This window comes from Salvelinus alpinus, chromosome 5 (genome assembly GCF_045679555.1).
Source record: "Salvelinus alpinus chromosome 5, SLU_Salpinus.1, whole genome shotgun sequence".
Lineage (NCBI taxonomy): Eukaryota > Metazoa > Chordata > Actinopteri > Salmoniformes > Salmonidae > Salvelinus > Salvelinus alpinus.
In genome coordinates, this window is record NC_092090.1 from 39,532,437 (window position 1) to 39,553,424 (window position 20,988).

Sequence of the window (20,988 nt, forward strand, 5' to 3'; positions counted from 1 at the left end):
TCCATCCTGGATGAGCTGCACTACCTGAGCCACTTGTGTGGGTTGTAGACTCCGTCTCATGCTACCACTTGAGTGAAAGCACCGCCAGCATTCAAAAGTGACCAAAACATCAGCCAGGAAGCATAGGAACTGAGAAGTGGTCTGTGGTCACCACCTGCAGAACCACTCCTTTATTGGGGGTGTCTTGCTAATTGCCTATAATTTCCACCTTTTGTCTATTCCATTTGCACAACAGCATGTGAAATTTATTGTCAATCAGTGTTGCTTCCTAAGTGGACAGTTTGATTTCACAGAAGTGTGATTGACTTGGAGTTACATTGTGTTGTTTAAGTGTTCCCTTTATTTTTTTGAGCAGTGTATATATATAGTATATATGTTTACAGTGCTGTGAAAAAGTATTTGCCCCCTTCCTGATTTCTTATTTTTTTGCACATTTGTCACACTTAAATGTTTCAGATCATCAAACAAATTTAAATATTACACAAAGATAACCCAAGTAAACACTAAATGCAGTTTTTAAGTGATGATTTGATTTATTAAGGGAAAAAAGCTATCCGAACCTTCATGGCCCTATGTGAAAAAGTAATTGCCCCCTAAACCTAATAACTGGCTGTGCCACCCTCAGCAGCAACAACTGCAATCAAGCATTTGCGATAACTGTCAATGAGTCTTTCACATCACTGTGGAGGTTTTCGAGCATGAAGCGCCTTTTTAAGGTCACACCACAGCATCTCAATCGGATTCAAGTCCAGACTTTGACTAGGCCACTCCAAAACCTTCATTTTTTTTTTTTTTTTAAGCCATTCAGAGGTGGACTTTCTGGTGTGGTTTGGATCATTGTCCTGCTGCAGAACCCAAGTGCGCTTCAGCTTGAGGTCACAAACTTTTTGGTAGGGAGCAGAATTCATGGTTCCATCAATCACAGCAAGTCGTCCAGGTCCTGAAGCAGCAAAGCAGCCCCAGACCATCACACTACCACCACCATATTTGACTGTTGGTATGATGTTCTTTTTCTGAAATACTGTGTTACTTTTATGCCAGATGTAGCGGGACGCACACCTTCCAAAAAGTTCAACTTTTGTCTCGTCAGTCCACAGAATATTTTCCCAAAAGTCTTGGGGATCATCAAGATGTTTTTTGCCTAAAGAGAGACAAGCCTTTATGTTATTTTTGGTCAGCAGTGGTTTTCGCCTTGGAACTCTGCCATGGATGCCATTTTTGCCCTCTTTTTTTGCCCTCTTTCTTATGGTTGAGTCATGAACACTGACCTTAACTGAGGCAAGTGAGGCCTGCAGTTATTTAGATGTTGTTGTGGGTTCTTTTTTGACCTCTTGGATGAGTCGTCGTTGCGCTCTTGGGGTAATTTTGGTACTCCTGGTTCAGGAGTGGCCGGCCTACCAAGGTTCACCACTGTTTCAAATGTTCTCCATTTGTGGATAATGGCTCTCACCGTGGTTCGCTGGAGTCCCAAAGCTTTAGAAATGGCTTTGTAACTCTTTCCAGACTGATAGATGTCAATTACTTTGTTTCTCAGCTGTTCCTGAATTTCGTTGGATCGCGGCATAATGTCTTGCTTTTTGAGATCTTTTGGCCTACTTCACTTTGTCAGACAGGTTCTATTTAAGCGATTTCTTGATTCAACAGGTCTGGCAGTAATCAGGCCTGAGTGTGGCTAGTGAAATTGAACTCCGCTTTCCAAAAAATGTGATTAACCACAGTTAATTCATGATTTAACAAGAGGGGGCAATTACTTTGTCACATAGGGCCATGAAGGTTCGGATAGCTTTTTTCCCTTAATAAATAAAATCATCACTTAAAAACTGCATTTTGTGTTTACTTGGGTTATCTTTGTGTAATATTAACATTTGTTTGATGATCTGAAGCATTTAAGTGTGACAAATGTGCAAAAAAAATAGAATTCAGGAAGGGGGCAAATACTTTTTCACAGTACTGTGTGTATATATATATATATATATGAGGCACCATTCAATTATCCAGCTTTCTACAGCATGCCCCTTTTCCATAGAGATGTATTTCTACAGCACAGTGAAAGGGTTGTTGAGTTTCACCAACAATATATATATATTTGCATTCTTTTATTTGGGAAAGGTCATTTTTAACGTGACTCCAGCTGGCTTTCTGCAGAAACATGACAAAACATGATCCATACAGTGCATTTGGAAAGTATTCAGACCACTTGACTTTTTCCATACTTTGTTACGTTACAGCCTTATTCTAAAATGGATTGTTTTTTCCCTCACCAATCTAGCACAATACATATATATATATATATATATTTTATATATAAATTTGGTATAATTTCTAAAAACCTGTTTTTGCCTTGTCATTATGGGGTATTGTGCTAGATTGGTGAGGGAAAAAACAATCAATTTTAGAATAAGGCTGTAACGTAACAAAGTATGGAAAAAGTTAAGGGGTCTGAATACTTTCCAAATGCACTGTATGGATCATGTTTTGTCATGTTTCTGCAGAAAGCCAGCTGGAGTCACGTTAAAAATGACCTTTCCCAAATAAAAGAAGGCAAATAATTACAAATGAACCAATAATAACACTGTGAATTTATGTATCATATCCTTGCTCATTAGCTAGTTTTCAGTCTGCAAAATTATTGCTTGAGAAATTGCTCTTTGATATTAGAAGTTTTTTTAAATTTTATTAACATTTTAATTGAAAACAATCACAGTAAGGTTCTTAATTGTTAATCATACATTATTTGATATTGAGATAAAGTGGCAGCATTGGATCTTTAAGAAATTGATTTTGAGACTATTGGATCTATGCTTGGAAAGCCATTTTGGTAGGCTATTGCTGCTGAGCCCCTGTCTCAAACCCACTCAACGTAACTCTATGGCACAATTAATGACCTAGGAAATGTAGACAGAGGAGGTCTACTGCTAAAATGATACCAAAGGTATTTCTCCAACATTGAGTTCAGTTTGGTATCATCTATTATGGATTAATTTCAAAATGCACTGTATAAAACAATCTTTTCACTGTACTTCAGGCCATTTTAATACTCAATGTTGCAAAAAGACCTTGGAGATTATTCTTTCTGCAGTATAGCCTGATATTATTGTAGCAGTTATGTCTATATTTTGGTTGTCTGTCCATTTCAGTTGAGGCACCATTCAATTATCCAGCTTTCTACAGCATGCCCCTTTTCCATAGAGATGTATTTCTACAGCACATTGAAAGGGTTGTTGAGTTTCACCAACAATGACCCTCGAGGCCATGGAAATCAGACTATTCCATACTGATTTGTTCTAGGCTGATGTCTGTTTTTTAGTAAAGGTTGCCATGGTAGTAACCATGGAAACATCCTACACTGATCTCAGAGTTGAAGGTAACGCCCACTCTCATTGTTACTCTCTGTGATGCATATTCATATTCAAAAAAAGCTATTACAAATGGCTGTCATTAGGCTTCCATTTCATATCTGTCCATCTCTCTTTGCATCCAGTAACTACTGTAAATGCAATAAATACAACTAATTTCCACCAATACATTCTTTTTTCCTTGCGGCGAATGAATTAAAAATTCTATAGATGTCTAGAATTTCACTACATTGTCAAGGCTATACTGCTGGGAAATTATACAGAGTCATTTGGCACTATGGTCCGTCTGGCACGGACAAGGCTTTCCTGTCCAAGGCTTACTACTTACTATTTGCCACTCAAGGGCTTTGGAATGATATCTGTAAACAGAGTGTGTGCATTGTGTTATTACAGTGTTAATAACCTTCGGATTGGTAACACTAAAGAAAAAGTTAAGGACCTACGCTAAGATTTCTTAAGACTTGATCGAATAAGAAATCACAACACATAATCCATTATTTTATAACATATTTCAATACATTTCCCCAAAAGGCTGGAGATCAGCAGCAGTGGCGCTCTCTCATAGAAAACTTGTGTTCCAGATAGGAACGAAGAGGATTAAGTATGAGTATGAGTATTTATTCCATCAACACTCACAATGGACCCATTTTGGCTGGCCATAAAGTCTTCATCAGCATCTGATGATTGAAGCCTCTATGGCCGAAACGTGTCAATTTTAACATCAGATGTAGCCTAAACACAGAACTGACAAAAGCCATTATATTTTAAAAGAATAATAAAAGATGCCTCAATCAAGATGGAGAGTTTTCTTGAATGGTAATAGACTTACATTATGTGAATTTATGATGAAACGTCAAAGAACACATAAGCCATAGAAAATGACAATAGGTTACAGTGCATCCCACAATTTAAAAAAAAGAGTCCACTCTTCCTAAGCGTTCTACGATTATGTCTCTATTAAAAGCTTGAGGTGTCATTGATGCATGAGTTCTGGACACTGAGGTAGACTATGACTTGTTGTCTGGGTGCTGTATTTACAACAACAAAATCACTAGTCTTCCATAGCATCCAGGACCACAAAAGTCAGAACTCTTCACCTTGAGCTATGGCTCCGTTTCTGTTGTAGCGTTCTGTAAGGTCAGCTTGGATGTTAGCCCTCTGAGTCACGATGCAGTGTCATCTCCCTAGGGAAAATAAAAAGACACGACAAGCTCGATCAGGTCCAGCCAGATACATTGTAAGATTTAATTTACCACCTGTATTAATTAATAGGAAATGAAGACAAATAAATTCAAGACTGCAGTTATAGCTACTAAACTGTTTGAATTGTTTATTAAGGCTCCATGTGACCTTACAAATCCTGTTTTGGAGAAGTTAATAATGTCATGGTGTAAAATCCCAATGCCCTTTCCTGTGAGTGGGCAGTCCCTCCCAAATCCATAATATTGTCCTTCATTTCCAGAGACTGTCACCTGTGTCCCCCTCCTCTCTCAGTGGTCAGGAAGGACGCAGTCAATACAGCCACAGCACTCTGAGTCTAATAAAACCCATCAATGGAGAGAGGGTGTCGTTGTAAATGCTCAAACTGCATCTAATGCATAGTGCAACCAATCGTCCAACTGACGCGGCGGGACACAGAGAAACTAAATGTGCAATAGACCGTGTTTATGCACATAATTTTCCTAAGATACTTTCAATCACGATCAGATCTCTTGATTGGATGCATTGAAGTAGAAATAAAGAGTTCAAATAGGACATGATACCTCACCCGCTATCCTCTCTGATGAATATTTAGCCATTCTGTTTAACGGTCGGAACAAACTGAGTAGCAGAAGTATAACAGTCTTTCAGTATCAAGTTATCAACTTGCTCATCAAAGGCAGTTCAACCTGTCTGGATGCTGAAAAGGTGCTGAAAGGGAGCTGGGTCCATGAATTTTAAACGAGTCAATGTGAAATAAGGCACTTGGGTAAATGAATGATTCCCCATTGATCTCAGCAGGTAGTATGGAGCTGTGTTGGCCGCCTCTGACTGGAACTGTGGCTAATCTGCTTCATTTGAAATGGTCTAAGGCTAAGTAGTCACAATACCGTCTCTCCACTCTTCTCCATCCCTCTTGCTTTCTCTTTGTCTACACGCCTACACAAACACATCATTCTATATCAATGAATATATAATTATTAGCCTCTAAATAGCTTTTTGTCATTACCCCCACTGACGGGTTTGGCAGTGTGCTAACTGGCCTGATTAGCCTATATTCAAGTCCCATTTATTTTGCATAAGGAACTGCTTGGGTTATCACAAACAAAAGCGGAGGTCATAATTGGATAGCATTGTATGGGAGTCAGCTCCACTCAATGGGAGCAGACTTGGCTGGGGAGGAAAGGGTAACTTGCCACCGACATGGGTAATGTATTACGTTAGGAGTCCCACTGTGAGAGTGAAATTGACTTGGATCAAATACGTTTTCCCAATTAAATATATATTAACCATAATAGGGCCAGCCGCTAGTGTGAATATGAGAGACTCGTTCAAAATAGCAGAGCCTGCCTCTGCATCCATTTATATATTTACTTGGGGTCTTCATGAGGAAAAAGCGCTGGAATATGTTCCTCTTATTTCTGCTGGAGTCCTGGCAGAACTAATAGGTGCAGCATGGAATGGTAATGCATTATTAAAGCCGGCTGAATTATGCTCTCCAGCTCAAATGAAGGCCTGTCCTCTATACAATTACCCACACAGCGGGCAGAGAGGGGCCAGGGCCAATTCTGTCCTTGTGCGCTTTGAATGGAAACTAATGTTCAACTAGAGCGCCTATGATTATGGCAGACTATGATTCATAAAATGCTGGCAATTTGCAATTTTTTTTGCATCAACACAAAAAAGGAGAAAATAACAAACACAAAAGCATGTTTCTTCCTGTCTCGGCCTGACCCCGTGACTAAAACACACCACCTCGGAACATTTCACATTCTCCTTTCGACATAAGATGTAGAATGGGGAACAAAAGAGGAAGAACACCTAGATACAGTATATATGTCGTTACATTTAAAATCACAATGTCTAGACAATGCAGTTGGAAACATTCTGATTCTAAATAACACTTACAAATTAGACCAGCATGCACCTTGCACGGGGAGAAAGATAAAACAGACTCCCTGAGGCCAAACAATCAGGTGTAAAAAGAAAAATGCATTCCAGTTTTCCAGAACCAGACTGAAATGAGGATGAGGGGGACTTTAATTCAATAACTCTGAGTGAGAATAATCATGCCCTTAGGGCAGCTCTCTGGCCTCACCTTAACTCCATTATAACATCCCATCACCCAGCCCTGTCAGCAGGGAACATGACGGGAATTTCTTAAATGGCATTTTATTCACCCCTCGTTTCATTAGTTCTGTCTCTCCACAGGCGTGGAGCGGCTTTGATTAGTGGAGAGACTTATGGAGACAAACAGACCCTCCCCTATCTCCGATAACAACACAGATATACATACATACTGCATGATGTGCATGCACAAACACACAAACACACACACAGAAACGCACAAACAGATGAACAAACAGACAGGCACTCGCATGCATGCAGGTACACACAAACACTGGTGGGGGCTTCCCTATTGATCTCACATTAAGAAGCTGATGAGGGAATACCTGTCAGGAGTACATTGGGAGTTAGGAGCCAAGACAGTCCCCCCCCCATCAACCACTAAATAATCCCTTATGGCCCTAGGTACTACTTTCCCTCTGTTCCCAGGGGCCTCATCTTTACGCGAGTGACAGCCAACGGCTCAGAAAACAGCTCAATTCAATCTGAAATGCGGTTTGTTTCCATCTGACAGACTAACATTACAGTGGCAGGGGAACATGAAATACAGCAGGCGTTGTTGTTTCTTATTGTATGTAATAATAGAATACCTGCCTGTGGCCTGTCGGCAGATCTGAGGAGGTATCAGAGCTCTAGAAACAGCACATGATCCAGTGTCTGCTATGACTGGAGCACAGCTCAGCTTCTCTTTACTACTCAAGCATGATGTCTCCCCTGAGGTCTCTGTCGAGTTACATGAACAATTTGTTTTATTACAGTAACGAGAGGGCTGCGCTTTAGAAATCAGTCCAGAGTCCCTGTGCTCATCTTCTTCACGCCCGTCAAAGTGTAAAAAATCCACTCTGAAATCCATCTGGCACAGAAAGAATCTTACACTAGACGGGGAATCGTACTCTATAACGAGAAAAAACGTTTGGGAGAGCGTTCAGTGCACACTGTTGCTCTAATTGCAATTCAATGATTTTCTGCTGTAGCTCATCTACATGGAGTGATTCCCAACAACACTGTACATGTCCTACCTAGAGAGCCTCCCTAGTATTGAATTAAGAATGATCATTATCTAAATGTATTTTTTATCATTGTGTATATTTATTTTGTTTCGTCTTAAAGGGTAGTCTTATGGGCCAATGGGGTGCCTTTGGAAACAAGCTCTAAATATGTGGCTTCTTTCTTGTAAAAAGCTGTGGCTAGAAACTGAATTTTGCACAATGGAAGAAATCCTGTAGGTCCTAATATTAAATCTAATCTTACAGCTGCTGACACGCGGTGCAGGAAAATCAAATCCACTACATCCCCAGGCTATCCAGACTGTATTTTCCCTTATCAATTACCCAGCAAATCAAATAAAAACACCTTTGGGTCAATACACATTCGATTACAATTCTCCGTCACCTCAAAGGATTGTCAGTTTGATCCCATTTTCAGGAGACACTAACCGAAATAACATTTTGCTGCTGTATGATCAAATGACAGTAAAAGATCACATTAGGTGTAGCCTGACTGCGACTGTGCTCTGTATTTATTCTGTATTCTCCATGTTTCATTGCACTTAGTGTGTAATTTCATGTCAGGTGCTGTGCTATCAGTGACCCTGTTCATGTGTAGGGCAGTGATCTATCTCCACTCCTGCACCAGAGCTGCTGCCACAGACAGTAGGCCAGCTGGAGCCTGGCGACTCACCACCCACAGCCATGCCTCAGCAGGACAGAAGACTGGGGGCAGTGGCCCCCTTTCCTCCACCCTGGCCCCCTCCCCAATGGATGTGCTCTATGGTGACTCAGTTAGTGTGCACTGCACGCTCTCCCAATCGTTTTACCTCGTTATAGTGTACGATACCCCGTCTAGTGTAAGATTCTTTTTGTGCCAGATGTATTTTAGAGTGGATTTTTTACACTGACGGGCGTGAAGAAGACGAGCACAGGGACTCTCTACTGATTTCTAAAGTGCAGCCCTCTTGTTACTGTAATAAAACACATTTCAGGGAAAGTAAGGTGCTGGGGGATGGAGGGAGGCGAGTCAGGGATGGAGGTATACTGTGGTGTAGTAGAAGGTAAACACACATTATGGCCGCTAACCCACCTTTTGCGTAAAAATGCATTGAAAGTATAGCGAACGTTACTTTACTCATGAGAACTGCGATCAGCATTTTTTTTTTTACCATAACATCACTGGAGGTATATCAAAGTAGTGGTGGGGTGGGATTCTGGGGTTGAAGTGGAGGCTGCTGTTGGAGTAGGGATGGGATGGGTTATGAAGGTTACAGGTAGATGCAGGGTGATATATTGGGGTGATGGGGGGTGTTCAAGGTGTGGGGGAGAGTGATTGGAGGTGATGGTGGGGGTAAGTGTGTAGAAAAGGTTGGGGGTTGAGGTAGTCATAAGAGGCAATGTAGTCAGTCATAAGAGGGATATGAGAGATATGTGAGTAGTAATATTATGGTGTGTGGATGCAGGGAATGAGTGTTGGTTAGAGACCGGCTGGGGGGTTAGGGCCATGGTGTCCGTGTCAGTAAGTGAATATATGGTCCTCTGAGAGGCTTGGTGACTCTCTCTGGGCACACAGCCACACTGACTGACTCTCAACTCATCCATCTGGCGTCAGATCTGCCACGTTCCTTCCCCACTCCTCTGCATTACATTAGGACTGAGCTTCAGCTCTGACTACATGTTAACCACCAAACTGACTGTATAACAGACTTCTACCATGCATCCACACCGCCACCTCACCTCCTTCTCCATAGATACCGTTCACACTTTTTCTCCTTCCCTTCTGCTTCAGCGAAACCATGGAAATGTATTCTAAGATACCAAAAGCTGTGTGAACAATCTATTGTCACAAACCAACAGGGATGGATATGCTTAGACACATGATTCACTCTCTATTCTATTATCCTTTGTTTGTTTTTATTGGAGCATAGAAAGATTAGTGCATTTGGAGTGAATGTTTGCTCTCCCTTCCTCTGATCAGCTGTGTTCTTTCCTGTCTCATCTCGGCTGTTGTGGAATTCTTCTTTAAATATCTGAGTTGTGTGGTGATGAGGAGTCTGGGTGCTCTTTCTCAGTGTGGGTGACCAGCTCCCTGCCCTGACAGGCTGATGAAAGGACAGTTCAGATGCTGGGGCACCTCCCCTGGGCTCCATGGGGACCCACATACAAACCGGCGACTCGGGCATTAACTACTGGGACTTTACTTCAAATGTCTCTCTTTAAATGGCATCCATTCACACACACACACACACACACACACACACACACACACACACACACACACACACACACACACACACACACACACACACACACACACACACACACACACACACACACACACACACACACACACACACACACACACACACAAAAATACATTTAGACCTGTTTTTGTGTGTGTGTGTGTTTTCTGTACCCTGTGGCGCTTCAAAAGAGCTGCTCTTTCAGAAGCAGATTGCCCTCTTCAAGGTTAGAGCTGAGACTGAATTTCGCGCGATGTGCTCCTGGCAGATGCATCCCTGCTTGCACATATCTGTTTAGCCTTGAGGGAGCCAGAGGCATCAATATGATAAATAATTTCTCCACAAACAATCAGCCATCAAAGATTGACTCCTAGCATGAATTGGTTTGGTTAATTTCTACATTTGTGTATACTGGTTTGTTCCAAATAACTACACCAAACCCACTGAATTCATTTAACCAACCTGTTTGTTAAACATGTTTGCTCATATTATATGCTACTCCTTTTCTCCACCAGTTTAACATAATGCATCAATAAGTACAGGTGCCCTATTCTGCCACTTCAATTGGTTAAACAGGAACAATGAACAGGTATACTCGTTAACCTGCAAGTGTTATGCAAATATGATTTTTAGAAAATATATCTACTAGTTTTGTGTTTACGGTGGATCATTTACAGTGGGAAACTAACAGACCAATTACAACCAACACCATAGCGAAAGGAGCTGTCCACATCGGTGGTGCTGAACCGGAGATGATAGTACTGTGTGTGCTATGGATGGTTTATCTATCAGGAAGTAGCATAAAGCAATAATAAATGATGTCAGAAATGGCAATGGTTACATATAGCCTACTTATCGGAAAGCAATGTAGCAGACGTTTTTACAAATAATTAACTGCAAATCCGTTTGATAGCGGCGCACTACAGCTGCTCAATCCCAATCCTAGGAATCGTGAATAAATATATAATGTAGTCTACGGTTCGAAAGGTCATGGTTTATGGGAATATATAAATGGTACCTAGCCTACAATATATCTATTTCAATCGGGGGTTCTTTACCAATGCTTTTGACGGACGAATGTAGCCCAAGTAGCTTACTGTGTAGGTGGAGGAAAAAGCCGTCTGTGTGCTTGGTTTTTGCTTGCTACAGCCAACCTGTTGCACTGTCCGGCATTCTCTCTCCTTTCACCCCGACCCCAACATAAACTCTCTCTCTCACACACACACACACACACACACACACACACACACACACACACACACACACACACACACACACACACACACACACACACACACACACGCAGTAAATACAAGTATCTTACCTTCAGAGTACTTAGACAAGACACAGCGTGCATTTGTTCCTTCAACCCTCCCTGGTTGCTGATGCCTCACGCGTCACTGGTTTGCTGAGAAGGACTATCAGGTTCAGATGGTATAAACTGCACATCATGGATTAGCGCCAACCTATAGCACTTCCTTCTCTCCCTCTGTCAACCTGCTCTATCTCTGTTCCTCCGTTTATTTGTCGCTTACTCTCTTGGTATATGTTAAGGAAGAAAGATGACGGCCCGTCTCTTTGCCATGTGTAGAGAGAGAGAAGTCTAGCGTTGTTACAGTCCTGCCGCTTTAAAGAGCAGGTCGCCCGACAGGTGGCCTGTCAATATTCTGAACATCGGTGACGTCACCATCGAGGAGACTGAATTTGAAAGTCCCTGAATATCTTTTTTTTTAAAGGGCACACCACAACTCCAGCCAATCTTCCACCAAGCCATTCAACAGATACATATGAATATGCAAGATACTATATACCTGTTTATATTAGAGAGATAGATTTCACAGCTGTTGCCTGTTGGTACTAGATCTGGTTAAACCCCTTCCACATTTTTTGCATGCATTGTGAAAACCCAATTGAAAACACCTCCAATTAACCCCTTAATGCATTAAGACTGCATCTATAATCTTAATGCCTTGATAATCATAGGGAAATTAGCAACAATATCAATGATTGTGACAAATCATGTAGTTCCTTTTTAATGTGCTAAAAGTCACTATATGTTTTATTCACAAGGCATTTTATTGTTAAAATACGACACACACTATTCTGTTCATGTTGACCACTGTGTCACTGTATTCCTGTCCTGTTAAACAAGTAGCTGTATAGTAGCCTACCAGCATGCTTGCCTGACTGATCTGCTCCTGCTTTGTCCCAATGTGTGTCGACTACAGTATACAGAACATTGCCTCCATTCTCCACTGGAGATCACCACCTCAGCCTTTCAAAGAAACAGCTTGTATTTAAACACAGTGTCTCCACCCTCAGGAAGAACGCATGGAGGCAAATTGTTCTCTGTATTCATCTCAAATTGGGCTTTTTACATGCATATTTCCTCTCTTTTATCCAAGACAGCAGCAAAGAGCCTGTAACTGGCATTTAGCAGTTTCATAATGTTTCACAAAGCAAGAGACCATGTAATCTTTTCAGATGTCAATGTGCTGCTTTAAACAGTATTATCTACTCAAAATATGTAGAGTTATAGTTTTTTCCTGATTGAATGAACACCTGAATTTTGTATTTTGTCCAAAGAAATGTGCTTGGATTTGTATGCAAGTGTCTTGGTGGGTAAAAATGAGACATATGGAAATATATCTTATGAAGAGCACACAAAAATATAGTTTGTTGAGCATTATACTAATGACTTCAATATAATATACTAGCTTTTTTATTGTGATGCACTAAATGTTCGGGTCTGACATACTGTAGTCGATGAAAACACATTTGCATATATCACAGATCTAGATATTCTTTCATGTATGAAACATTATTCCTGAAACATTCTGGTTATAATGGTATGGGTAGGCAGGTAGCCTAGTGGTTAGAGCATTGAACTAGTAACTGAATGGTTGCAAGATTGAATCTCTGAGCTGACAAGGTAAAAATCTGTCGTTCTGCCCCGGACAATGCAGTTAACCCACTGTTCTTAGGCCGTCATTGAAAATAAAAATTTGTTCTTAACTGACTTGCCTTGTAAAATAAAATCTAAATATTGGTGTAGTATTTCTGCAATTCCAGTCGATACCGTCATTTTCTCTGTAAGGGTGTGATTCTTGAACTGCATTGTGTTAAGGGCATGTAAGTAAGCATTTCACGATAAAGTCTACATCTGTTGTTTTCATCGCATGTGACAAATAAAATTTGATTTGATTCTATTTTAATCCCTGTGTATAAAGAGTGCTTAATGAGACAATTAATAAAAAGCCTGGACCAGAGGGAGTGGCTCACATTGTATTTATACACCATGGTTCATCATGCTCCCCGATGGTTCCAATCAGCCACTCAGAGTTCTCAGGAGATGATAAGGGCTTTGCTACCTGCCATGAAAACAGACCTGGGGTTCAAAGGTCACTAGAACAGATGTCTGTACTCGGTATCAGTGCTACAACACACACACCTGCCTGTGATGGGCTGGGTTTGTTTAGGCAGGGTATGGGCAATTCACTGTGCTGCGTGAGAGCGAGCATCTGCTCATGTATTTTCTCTATCTATTTCTCTCTTTCTATTTCTCTCTCTCTCTTTCTCTCTCGCTCTCTCTCTCTCTCTCTCTATCTCTCCAGCCAACAGAAAAGCAGGATCACCCACCAGGTGCCTCTCTTCCAGGTAACTGCCCTCATCAGCTAATGACCTTTTCTTTGGTAGGGTGTAAAACCTCAAACAATGCTAATGCTCTCCAGCCGGGCAATGCATGCTGCAGAACCATGACCTCAATTTAGGTCCTAACTAATCTGTTGTGGACAGACGAGACATATCTGACCAAATTAAGCAAGATTTTAGTTCTGGTTTAAGACCTAACTGAGAATCAGATTGATTTGATATCTTAGGGTATAACGGCAGCATGATGTCATGTGGCAAATGAAAAGTAAACCACTGGTAGTCCAATGTTGGTAAAAAAAAATGTTTTTAACATTGTGCATGAGTAGACTACTTCCTCCAACTGGCCCCATTGTGAATATGAGCCCCCGACTCCCCACTGTTTCTCCTGTTGAGTTCAGGTGTCAGTCTGTTCTCACTTCAGCCCACCCACAGTGCTGCTTGACCTCTTAGTGCTCTGCTCTTCATTTAGAAAATGTAGGGAATAATTGATTGGCCAATCTCTATTCCATTTCTCCTCCTTTGCTCGGTACCTTGCTCTCCCTGAAACTCTCATTAGTGTTCTCCTACTGTTCACCCCACACTCCAACAGCACCAGCTCTCGAAAAGAAAGAGATGAAACATATTCCATTTATGTAGTAGTGTAGTGCAAAAAAATATCAGTATCAGACTTCACTATACTGGGTGATATGACTGTAGGCGATACGGACATTCATTTAGCCTTCAGCGTGACTGGAGTAGGCGATATACTCCTTGAATGTTTCAGAGTAAAACACTTTTCAATACTATGCCTGTTCATAGTAATATCAAAGAATACTGACAGAGTACATAGCTCACCACATGAGAGAAGACTAGTTTAATAGCAAACAACCGTGCACCACCAAGAGCATAGTCATCCAATCCGTTAGGACACCCACGTAACACCCACACAAACACATGGTCTCTCTCTCTCTCTCTCTCTCGTTCTCTCGCTCAATCTCTCCCTCTTTCTCTCCCCTCCTCTCTCTTCCTCTTGAACATACACATAAAAGTAGCCAATTAATCACCAATCAATCAAACCAATCAAAAGTCCAAGACGTTTCACACATATTTACAGGTGTCTTGATGGCTTTTGAACTTCCTTTATAGCAAACATACACAATTACTCCATCACACCTGAATAAATATTTTACTGGATGCAAGACAAACCACACACACACGCGTCACGTGAGTTGTTAAGCTATCTCCTTTCCTTCCTGTTTCTCTCTTCCTCTCTCCCTTTCTCTCTGTCCTTTGTTTGGCACATTTCTATTTCCATGGCAACCAGCATTAGAGTAAAAAGCAACCAATATTTTCCTGAGCTGTTTTTCAGTGAGTGGCAGACTTTCCTTTTCAGCGTAATTCGTGAACAGGATGAAGCTTGGCCAGCAACACAGGCAGGGCGGGAGGAGTAGGACTAGTCCCTCCGATTGGGTGGGGAATCAGACAGAGACGGCGACTTTTACACATCACACGTTACTCATGTGTTGTACACACTTTTAAATATGTTTTTGATATAGAGCCAAATAAGGGTTATTTGGCACTTAAAAATACAGGAACCCTTTTAGGTGCTATATAGAACTAGTTTTTTAAGGTTCTATAAAGAACCATGCTCGTACATTTCTAAATGGAACCTTTATTTTTAAAGGTTTCACATTTATTTAACTAGGCAAGTCAGTTAACAACAAATTCTTATTTACAATGAAAGGCCTACCAGGGAACAGTGGGTTGGCTGCCTTGTTCAGGGGAAGAACAACATATTTTTACCTTGTCAGCTCAGTTATTCAATCCAGCAACCGTACCTGCCACCCCAACTACCCAGTGTTATTGTGCTATCAATAATCCTTTTATAAGCTTCTATAAAGAACCATATATATATATTATATATATATATATTATATAGCACAATAAATCATTACAACCCTTTTCTGGTACTATAAATTATGTAACTATAAATGATCTGTATATAACCTTTATGGAGAATCTCAATAGCCTTTTGAAAACCATACAGGGTTATTTATTCTGGTTAGCCATATTATATTGCTTTCTCTTAAATTAAATTTCCTTTGTTGTTATTATAGTGTTAGTTGATTCATCTGGTGAGCTATCTCTGGAATATATCATTTACATGGAACTGCTCGGAGTCCCCGGGGAGAGATTTGAGAACCACTGATTTAGACAACAGTTCCCATGACACAAGGACTTACGTGAGTCTTTCACGAGACACAATTTCTGGCTGTAGTCATGTTCAACATTTAATGGTATAAGACAAAACATTAGATAAACTGGAATGACACTTACGTTTGCACAAAAAAAGCTGTGTGCAAACCACGCCTCAAAATATTCTAATGAGCCGCCGCTCCTACATTTTAATTATCACTGAAAGAGGAAAGGACCCTTTTCTGAACTGCAAAGAGGTTATTTGGGTTATTTGAAGGGTTATTTGAGTCATTATGGTTCAACATAAAACCATCAGCCTTACCAAAGAACCCTTGAAGAACTATGTACTGGAGAGGGTGCACAGGCCACAAATTGTGTGCAAACAATCATCATCAAAGAGGGAATTACAAAGGTTGTTACTGAAATTTGAGGATGCCGTGGTTACACAGAGAGAAACCACAGTTGCAGTGGAATAGTCATATTTCGAAAGGTATCCTAGAGGTTAGAGCATTGGGCCAGTAACCAAAAGTTCACTGGTTTGAATACTTGATTGCTCCAGGGGCGTAGGACAATGGTGACCTTTGCCATGACCTCACTTCCTGCGGGTGTCTCAGGGGGAGTGGAGATATGCAAGAAATACATTTGCATTACACACTTGTGTGTAACAGGACAAATATAAACACCCACCAATTATTATTTTATAATTTATTTATTTATTTGTATCTTTATTTTGTGTGATTTTCACAGCCGAACAACTACAGTATCTTTTTTCTGAGCTTTAGAGTAATATGGCGTGGCATTACCAAGGGGAGATAATTGTTCAATAAATCTAAATAAACCAGTACCATTTACTCAGACACATTTTGTCAAGAACATTCTTAAAATGTAATTCTATGCGAGCTAAAACTATTTTTATTCACTCATGTACTACACAATTTGATGAGGATGTAGTGAGTCATTCTGTTCAATTCTGAATGAGGCTTTCTTCAAAATGTCAGACATTGCTTTTTAGATAACAAAGCATATATTTTTTATTATTATCTGGTCCTCACAAAAAAGTGTGTGTGTGTGTATATATATATTAGTACATACATAAAATATCAGTTAAAAGTTTGGACCCACCTTCTCATTCAAGGGTTTTTCTTTATTTTTACTATTTTCGACATTGTAAAATAATAGTGAAGACGTCAAAACTATTAAATAACACATATGGAATCATGTAGTAACCAAAAAAGTGTTAAACAAATCAAAATATATTTTAGATTCTTCAAAGTAGCCAACCTTTGCCTTGATGACAGCTTTGCACACTCTTGGCATTCTCTCAACCAGCTTCATGAGGTAGTCACCGGGAATGCATTTCAATTAACAGCTGTGCCTTGTTAAAAGTTAATTTGTGGAATTTCTTTCCTTCTTAATGCATTTCAGCCAATCAGTTGTGTTGTGATAAGGTAGGGGTGGTATACAGGAGATATTTGGTAAACCCTATTTGGTAAAAGACCGAGTCCATATTATGGCAAGAACAGCTCAAATAAGAAAAGAGAAATGACAGTCCATAATTTCTTTAACCTTTCACGAGCCTCTACCCCGGGTCCGGGATCACCCCCCACCCCCCCCACACACTGATTAGCATAGCTAGCATAGCTTCACAAGTAGATAGTAGCATCTAAATATCATTAAATCACAAGTCCAAGACACCAGATGAAAGATACAGATCTTGTGAATAAAGCCACCATTTCAGATTTTTAAAATGTTTTACAGGGAAGACAAAATATGTAAATCTATTAGCTAAACACGTTAGCAAAATACACCACTATTCTAACTCCATCAGTTTCTTACTCCTTCAGGTGCTATCACCAATTCGGCTCAACTAAGATATTGATAGCCAATAACCTATAAAAAAAACCATCAGATGACAGTCTGATAACATATTCATGGTATAGGATAGTTTTTGTTAGAAAAAAGTGCATATTTCAGGTAGAAATCACAGTTTACAATTGCACCGACCATCACAAATCGACTAGAATTACTAGATAGAGCAACGTGTATGACCAATTTACTCATCATAAAACATTTCATAAAAATAGACAAAGCATAGCAATGGAAAGACCCAGTTCTTGTGATTTCAGACCATATTTCAGATTTTCTAAGCGTTTTTCAGCGAAAACACAATAAATCGATAAGTTAGCATACCACATGTGCAAACGTTACCAGAGCATCGATTCCAGCCAAAGAGCGCTATAACGTAATCACCGCCAAAATATATTAATTTTTTCACTAACCTTCTCAGAATTCTTCCGATGACACTCCTGTAACATCATTTTACAACATACATATACAGTTTGTTCGAAAAGGTGCATATTTAGCCATACAAAACCGTGGTTATACAATGGAAATAGTCACAACTCAAGCCTCAAAATGAGGAACGTCAGCTTTCAGAGTGATCTAGTTTAATCGAAAGCTAATCATATACTTGACTAAAAAATACAGGGTTGACAGGAATCGAAAGACAAATTAGTTCTTAATGCAACCGCTGATTTACATTTTTAAAATTATCCTTACTTTTCAATACAGGGTTCGCCAAGTGAAGCTATACCAAACAAAATGGCGAAATATGCGTTTAAAATATTTCGACAGAACAACGATTTATCATATTAAATATTGCTTACTTTGAGCTGTTCTTCCATCATATTCTTGGGCAATGTATCCTTTCTATGTTATAAACGTCTTTTGGTCGATAGATGTCCTCTGTCCTTCGAAATATCCACTAACGATCGAACGGGACCCCAAAACGTGTCCAAAGTTTCAGAGTGCACAACAAAGAAATTCCTCAAAATCGCACTAAACGGATATAAATTGCTATAAAACGGTTCAAATTAACTACATTATGATGTTTTTAACAACTATAACGACTGAAAACATGACCGGAGAAATATTGCTGGTTAGACAAGGATTTGGAATGAGGCAAGTCCGATGTCCTTCACGCTTCAGGCGCGCGACGAGAAAGGGCGGTCCCTATACATTTTGTGGTTTTATAATGGCTGGGATTGTGCAATAGACTCCATTCAAAACGTGATGACGTACAGACACCCAGAGGAAGACGTAGGCAGTGTCGGTTTCTTCATAGCATTCACTGTCGCCTTAAAAACAGACTCCAGATCAGGGGTAAAAATTTCTGAAATCTGACCCCTGTCATGAAAAGTGCTGTAGATATTGTTCTGTACCACTCAGAGACAAAATTCCAACTTCTATAGAAACTAGAAGGTGTTTTCTATCCAATAATAACAATAATATGCATATTGTACGATCAAGAATTTAGCACGAGGCAGTTTAATTTGGAGACCCAAATATGCTAATGCGGAACAGCACCCCCTATAGTTGCAAGAAGTTTCTTTAAGACATGAAGGTCAGTCGATCCAGAACATTTCAAGAACTTTGAAAGTTTCTTCAAGTGCAGTCGCAAAAAACTCTCAAGCGCTATGATGAAACTGGCTCTCATGAAGACCGCCACACGAGAGGAAGACCCAAGTTCATTACAGTTACCAGCCTCAGAAATTGCAGCCCAAATAAATGCTTCACAGAGTTCAAGTAACAGACTCATCTCAACATCAACTGTTCAGAGGAGACTGCGTTAATCAGGCCTTCATGACCGAATTGCTGCAAAGAAACCACTACTAAAGGACACCAATAAGATGAAGAGACTTGCTTGGGCCAAGAAACACAAGCAATGGACATTAGACTGGTGGAAATCTGTCCATTGGTCTGCTGAGTCCAAATTTGAGATTTTTGGTTCCAACCGCTGAGTCTTTGTGAGAACAGATGCTCTCCGCATGTGTTATTCCCACCATGAAGCATGGAGGAGGTGTGATGGTGTGGGGGTGCTTTGCTGGTGACACTGTTGGTGATTTATTTAGAATTCAAGGCACACTTAACCAGCATGGCTACCACAGCATTTTGCAGCGATTCGCAAAACACCAGTCTCAACGTCAACAGTGAAGAGGCGATTCCGGGATGCTAGCCTTCTAGGCAGAGTTCCTCTGTCCAGTGTCTGTGTTATTTTACCCATCTTAATATTTAATTTTTATTGTCCGGTCTGAGATATGGCTTTTTCTTTGCAACTCTGCCTAGAAGGCCAGCATCCCGTAGTTGACTCTTCACTGCTGACGTTGAGACTGGTGTTTTGCGGGTACTATTTAATGAAGCTGCCAGTTGAGGACTTGTGAGGCGTCTGTTTCTCAAACTAGACACTAATGAACGTGTCCTCTCGCTCAGTTGTGCAACGGGGCCTCCCACTCCCACTTTCTATTCTGCTTAGAGACAGTTTGTGCTGTTCTGTGAAGGGAGTAGTAAACAGCGTTGTACGAGATCTTCAGTTTCTTGGCAATTTCTTGCATGGGATAGCCTTCCTTTCTCAGAACAAGAATAGACTGATGAGTTTCAGAAGAAAGGTCTTTGTTTCTGGCTATTTTGAGCCTGTAATCGAACCCACAAATGATGATGCTCCAGATACTCAACTAGTCTAAAGAAGGCCAGTTTTAATGCGTCTTTAATCAGGACAACAGTTTTCCGCTGTGCTAACATAATTGCAAAAGGGTTTTCTAATGGTCAATTAGCCTTTTAAAACTATAAACTTGGATTAGCTAACAATGTGCCATAGGAACACAGAAGTGATGGTTGCTGATGATGTGTCTCTGTACGCCTATGTAGATATTCCAGCCGTTTCCAGCTACAATAGTCATTTACACTGTATTTCGGATCAATTTGATGTTATTTTAATGGACAAAAAAGGTGCTTTTCTTTCAAAAACAAGGACATTTCTAAGTGACCCCAAACTTTTGAACGGTAGTGTATATTAATATAATATAAAGCCATGCACTTTTTAGCATTAATAGTAAACTTTTCAGTCACGTCCATCACAGATCCCCAACTGTACCTGAATTGAATTTCCTTTCATAATTTCCCTTTTCTTAAATGGCTTGGCCCACCATGTCTAAACAACACTGGAGGAACAACTTACCAAAATGCAGCCCCCCTCCTAAGCATCTGCAACCTCCCTCATGGTCCCCTGCAGAACAAAGGAGCTTTTCACAGATGAGAGGCAGGTGAGAGCCACCAAATGGAGCTCAAGTAGGCCCCGGCCTTCCTCCGTTGATGGCACAAGTACTGCTCTCTCTCTCCTTCTCACTGTGTCACCCACAGGTCTAGTCCATCTTTATAATACATCTCAGGCTTCTGCTAAAAGCCTGAGCG